The 6473-nt window shown below is 40.6% G+C and overlaps 1 non-coding gene across 1 annotated transcript; it reads right to left on the bottom strand.

Moving 5' to 3' along the window:
- Positions 1–1848: 1848 nt before the first annotated feature.
- On the bottom strand, positions 1849–1921 carry TRNAT-UGU (transfer RNA threonine (anticodon UGU)). The gene has a single exon. It is a non-coding gene; the product is annotated as a tRNA-Thr (tRNA).
- Between the last annotated feature and the right edge of the window lie 4552 nt (positions 1922–6473).

Raw genomic sequence — 6473 nt, 5'->3', positions numbered from 1 at the left:
GAGCAGGAAGCTTCAGGTACACATAGACTGGATGAAACCAGGCTCAATAAGCAGTAACTATGAGAGGGATCTTGGAGTCTTAGTGGACAATCAATTAAATATGAGCCAGCAGTGTACAGCGGCACCAAAAAAAAAAGCCAATGCAGTCCTAAATTGCATTAACAGAAGGATAAAATCAAGATCAAGTGAGGTATTAAGACCACTCTATAAAGCATTAGTAAGACCACACCTAGAATACTGCATCCAGATTTGGTCACCACACTATCAAAAATATGTTGAGACTCTAGAAAGAGTGCAGAGAAGAGCAACCAAGATGATTGGGGGCTGGAGGCTAAAACATACGATGAACGGTTGCAGGAACCGGGCATGGCTAGTCTAGTGAAGAGAAGGACCAGGGAAGATGATTGCAGGGTTCCAATATTTGAGGGGCTGTCACAGAGAGGAGGGGAATCAAGCTATTTTCCAAAGTATTTGAAGGCCAGACAAGGAATAATGGATGGAAACTGAACAAGGACAGATTTAACCTGGAAAAAAGGAGAAACTTTCTGACAGTGAGAACAATTAACCAGTGGAACAACTTGCCCTCAGACGTTGTCGGAGCGCCATCGCTTGAGACCTTCAAGAAGAGATTGGACTGCCATTTGTCAGAGATGGTGTAGGGGGTTGGATTAGATGACCTAAAGATCCCTTCCAATTCCGTTAATCTGTAATGTTAATCTGAATTTAACAATAATTTTGAAAAAGGCTACAAAAATCTCAGGTGGTTGGAAATTTCCTCTCTGGGTCAGATCTTGAGGACTTGGGCCCTGGTTTATTAATGGGTTAAAAAATGGCTGTTATAATTTGTAAAATCAAAGGATTGTTTCCTTTTTTAAAATGTTGAGCCTAGCTTTGGGTGGACAGCTGTTTTCCCTTCCCAGATTTACCTCCCCATTTCTTACTATCAATATTTTTAAACTCTTTCACCTCAGATGGCTTTGTTAAAGAGTTTATTGTGATTTTCGCTTCCTAAAGTGTAGATACTACTTTTCCGAATGCTTAGGTGATCTTTCCCATTGATTCTATATAGGGTAACATAATTAAATAATGCCTCACACCTTTTACTTCTTGTGCAACAATTGTGCAGAGTGGTGGTGGTGGTGCTGGTGTTTTGACTAGATGACCTGCAAGGTCCTTTCCAACTCTGTTAATCTGTAATAAATCCACCAGCATGCCCCGATGAAGTGACTTCAGACTAGCTGCTCTCTGGGCCCACCCAAATTCACTTTTCCCATAACAACCCTGTAAGAGAAGCTGGACTCGGGGATTCGGGCGGAATATAAATCTGACTAATCTAACATCCAAATACTGTCTGGGTGTCATGGATATACGGGACGGAAGGCTAAGCATTTCAATAGCGTGCTCAGTTTTTTTCTTCTTGTTCCAAATAAATCTTTTTCTGCTGCCACTGCCCTTTCCTCTGTATTCCTTGATCGGCAGCCCCACCTGCTGGTCTTGTCTTGGAATGACAACATACGCTACAGATTTTATACTACTCATTCACTTCTTATTGTCCTTCGGACCTAAAATTCATTTGGGATCCTAGCTGACCAAGCATCATTTTTGCGCAGGAAGCAGTCGTTCGAGGCAAGCATCCGATTTCAAGATATAGATAAAATGGTTTGATTTCACCTGCACTAAGTAAGCTATTAGTAAATTAGATTGTCAGCATTTTGCAATCAGTAATTGCATCTGTTTGTGGACAATAGAGCTGTCACCGACCTTAAATTTCTATATTGAACGTATTGTGCTAAATTGCACACAGAACACTTAAAAAACCCCTAACGAGTGTTTTTTTAAAAAAATGCTAGGCCCCAGCGAGGATCGAACTCACGACCCCTGGTTTACAAGACCAGTGCTCTAACCACTGAGCTATGGAGCCACCTATCATCTTGGCTTATCTAGATGAATGGTACAGTACTGTTCTTGGAATATATTCTCTCATTCCATCGATTTCTCTAGGTCGATGATATTGTGAAGATTGAATTATTAACTCCTCTTTTCAGTCAGAGATTTGAAACTGCGCTGGCTAATACAGGTTACAGAGACAAGTGGATTTCCGGTTTATTATATGCTGTAACATAAAACCATTTCATTAAAAATAGGAATAAATACTCAGCAAGCAACCAAGAACGATTAGGTCTGTATTTCTGAAGATAAAAACACAGAAGCACATCATAGCCAAGCTATTTATGACACTTTATTGTTACATGTGTGCAATCTACAGTGAGATTCATAGTCTGGTGGAAACTTAATAATTCAAGTCCTAACCAAGGACCTAAGAATTACTAAGCCAATGTCTAAGCATATAGGCAGTTCCCAGCAGGATTTTTTTTGTGTGTGGTAAAATTAGTATTCAGGTGTGATACATTCAATATTTCCACACATTGAGAAGTATTTTAAGTATAGCTCTGAGGATTCTGATTGCTATTGGTATAACAACAGGTTTTTTTTTCATGAGTGTTCAAATTCAATCTGCAGGTCCTAATATTTTTATTTTTATTTTATTTATTTTTTATTTATTTATTTATTTTATTTATTTGATTTGTCAATTGTTTACAAGATAATAAGTACAAGTGTATACATAGTTGTGAATATATGAAATGGGTACATATAAGAAAAATAAAAGAATAAGAGAAACAATAGGACAGGGACGGTAGGCACGTTGGTGCGCTTATGCACGCCCCTACAGACCTCTTAGGAAAGGGGTGAGGTCAATAATAGACAGTCTAAGGTTAAAGTTTTTGGGGTTTGGGGAAGAGACTACAGAGTCGGGTAGAGTATTCCAGACATTGACCACTCTATTGCTGAAGTCGTATTTCCTGCAATCAAGTTTGGTGCGGTTTACTTTGAGTTTGTATCTGTTGTGTGCTCTTGTGTTGTTATGGTTGAAGCTGAAGTATTCATTGACAGGTAGGACATTGCAATGTATGATTTTATATACCATGCTTAAGTCGGACCGAAGGCGGCGTAATTCAAGGTTTTCTAGTTTTAGAATTTCGAGTCTGGTGGCATAAGGTATTCTACAACGAGTAGAAGAGTGGAGAACTCTTCTTGTGAAATACTTCTGGACTTTCTCAATTGTGCTAATATCACATACGTAATAAGGATTCCAGACTGATGAACTGTATTCGAGTATTGGTCTAGCAAATGTTTTGTATGCTCTGGTTAGTAGTGAGATATTACCAGAGAAAAAGCAACGTAGGATTAGGTTAACAACTCTTAATGCCTTTTTGGCTATGTAGTTGCAGTGGGCTCTAGCACTTAGATCATTAGAGGTGAGTATTCCCAGGTCCTTTACAGCAGGGATCCCCAACCTTTTCGACGCCGCTGCCCGGTTCTGACATCAGCTGGCGCCGCGCCCGGTACGCGGCGTCAACTGGGCGCCGCCATCTTTTATGACGAAAAGGCGCTTCGGTGACGTCACGAAGCGCTGTTCATCAAAAAGATGATGGCGCTCGCTTCTGGTGAGCTTTTCGGGTAGAAATGGCTTTCTACCCGGAAAAGCTCATCGAAGCGCTGGCGCCGCCATCTTTATGACGAAACAGCGCTTCCGGTGAGCTTTCTACCCGGAAAAGCTCACCAGAAGCGCTTTTTACCAAAAAGATGGCGGCGCCCAGCAACCAGCGGCCCGGTAAGGGTTGTTCCGCTGCCCGGTCCGGTCCGCGGACGCGGTTGGGGACCCCTGCTTTACAGAGCTTGGGTCATCAACAAGATCTTGACTATTCAGCTTGTATTTTATTTTCTGATTTTTTTTACCAATATGTAAGACAGAGCATTTATTTGTTGAGATTTGAAGTTGCCATATGTTAGACCATTCAGATACATAGTCTAGGTCTTTTTGTAGGGTAGTAGTATTGTCTGTGGTATTGAACAGCTTTACATCATCAGCGAAGAGAACACAATTGCTCTTGATATGATCACAAAGGTCGTTTATGTAGATTATGAAGAGAGTTGGTCCTAGAACACTGCCTTGGGGAACACCACTATTGACAGGTACTGGATTTGATAGGCGTTCCCGATTTTGACCATTTGTTGTCTGTTTGACAGGAATGCTTCTATCCAGTTATTCAGTTGTCCAGAGATACCATAAGATTTTATTTTTAGGAGTAGTTTGTCGTGTACCACTGAATCAAAGGCTTTACAGAAGTCTATGTAGATTGCGTCTATTGCTTTGCCCTGGTCGAGTTGTGTAGTCCATATGTTTTTGCAGTGTAAGAGTTGCAGATTACAGGATAGTTTTTTCTGAAAACAAATTGTTTATTGGAGAGTAGGTTGTTTGTCTCTAAATGGAGGATGATGGATTGGTTAATAATTGATTCCATGACTTTACAGGTGACGCAGCATAAGGAGATTGGTCTGTAATTTTCAACTAGGCTTGGGTCTCCCTTTTTGAAGATAGGGATGACTGTGGCTTGTAACCATAGGTTAGGCAAGGAGCTGGTCCTGAAAGATTTTTCAAAGATTATGCTTAGAGGTTTGGCTATGGCAGTGGATAGCTTTCTTAAGAAGTAGGCACATATTCCATCCGGTCCAATAGATAGAGATGGTTTTAGATTGCGTAGTGCTTTTTCAACGTTGTCTACTGTAAAATCGATATGTATTAGATCATTGTTGTTATCTGTGGTACGGCTAGGAAACATTGGGCATGATCCATTACTGTTTACAAACACTGAGCCGAAGAATGTGTTAAAGATGTTGGCTTTAATGGTGTCGTCGCTGCAGTCTTTACCATCGGGTCCTATCAAGGGAGGGATGGACCTTGAGTCTTTTAGTTTGTTGTTTACAAAATTGTAAAAAGCACGGGTGGAATTGGTGCTTAGAAGGTTTTCCTCTTGTTTAATGTGATAATTGGTGCATTCGGTCTTTATCTGGTGGCATAAATTTTTGTATCGGTTTTTGAAATTAGCAACGTGACCAGATTTGTTTTTCCGCCAGAGTGATCTCTTTTTGGATTGAAGTTTCCTTATTGATATGGGTAATCTGCTTTTTGTTTTGTTTTTGGAGTTGTTGTTGGAACATATAGTTTGATGACTCTTTTGACTTCAAGTAAAAAATGTTGTAATGGTCTTCAACAGTATTGCATCCAGTGAATAGAGATTGCCAATCGAGGGATGAGAGATCGTTATCTATAAGATCATAGTTGCCTTTTTTGAAGTTACAATTAGGGATGACATCATTGTGGTGATTTTTGTGTGGACGTATGTTGAGGCAAAAGTCAATCATATTGTGGTCACTACTGGAAAAGGGTTCTTTGGTTTGTATTCGGTAAATTAAATTCAAACTATTGCAGAAGATGAGATCGAGGCAGTTGTTTAGTCTAGTGTTGTTGGTTACTAGTTGTTCAAGACCTAGATTTGTAATAGCATTGTAGAAGGTTGTGTGTATGATTTCAGTTGTACAATTATTTAGGGTCCAGTCGATATGAGGTAGATTGAAATCTCCAAGAAAGATAAAAGGGTATGGGCAGGATGTAGCCCATGTTAGTAGTGTATTTAGCTTGTTTACATGTTCGATGTCATAATCAGGTGCTCTGTAACATAGTAAGAATCGAATTGTGATATTTAAGGATAGTTCACAGATGATGGTTTCAGGAAGGGCAAGCTCCTGGGTAACTTGGATATTTTTTAGATGTAAGGATTTTTTATAGAATATAGCAACACCACCTCCTCGACGATTTTCACGATCTGATCGGTAAACATGATAGTCTCTTACTGTGGTAATGGAGTCGGGAGAGATGCATTGAGCCATGTTTCACAGACAAATATAATGTCGAAGTTAGCCATATTTAAGAGGATGAGAAATTCAGGTATTTTATTCACGAGGCTTCTTGCATTGAGTAGTTTGCATTTAAGTCCGGCAGCAGTTGGGATTGAGGTAGTTGGGGCGTGCGTGCCTAGTCTTGGGTGATGGTGGGTGGTGGGTAGTTTTGGGTGATGGTGGGTGGTGGTAGGTGGTTGAGGTAGGGTGGTGGTTGAGGGTAAAAGTTGGGTATTGGGTTACGTGTCTTACTTTTGATACAGTCAGCATGGTAGTCAATGTACAGGTCCTTCTCTCCATTGTCTAGACGGGTTTTGAGTTCGATGCGGAATGCACGGGAGCGGGCACGTTGCTGTATGGTTAAGTCAGGCGGCAACGGAGGTTTTTGTGGTTGGTGTTGGTTTTGGCGAGTGAGTTTATAGTGTAAATGAGTTTACGTTTGCTTGATTCATTTTTGCAAATGATCCTGCACAAGCGTGGGGCCACAGAGCCGTCTCTATTTTTGAGCTCTCAGTCAATGCGGAAATGTCAAGTATTTCATCACCGGAGATGGTTGATGCTTGGTAATCTCTGATGATGTTTCGGACAGTTGTGATGTCATCATTGACAATGCTGTCTTCTAGTCCAAATAAGATGGCGTTTGGACGTTTCCGTTCACGCTCAACAGCTTCTCT

The sequence above is a fragment of the Notechis scutatus genome, chromosome 1 (genome assembly GCF_049901735.1).
Source record: "Notechis scutatus isolate UNSWTSFEM ecotype Mainland chromosome 1, rNotScu1.2, whole genome shotgun sequence".
NCBI classification, from domain to species: Eukaryota; Metazoa; Chordata; class Lepidosauria; order Squamata; family Elapidae; genus Notechis; species Notechis scutatus.
The sequence above is the reverse complement of the archived record's forward strand: the minus strand, read 5'-3'. Positions and strand labels throughout refer to the sequence as shown.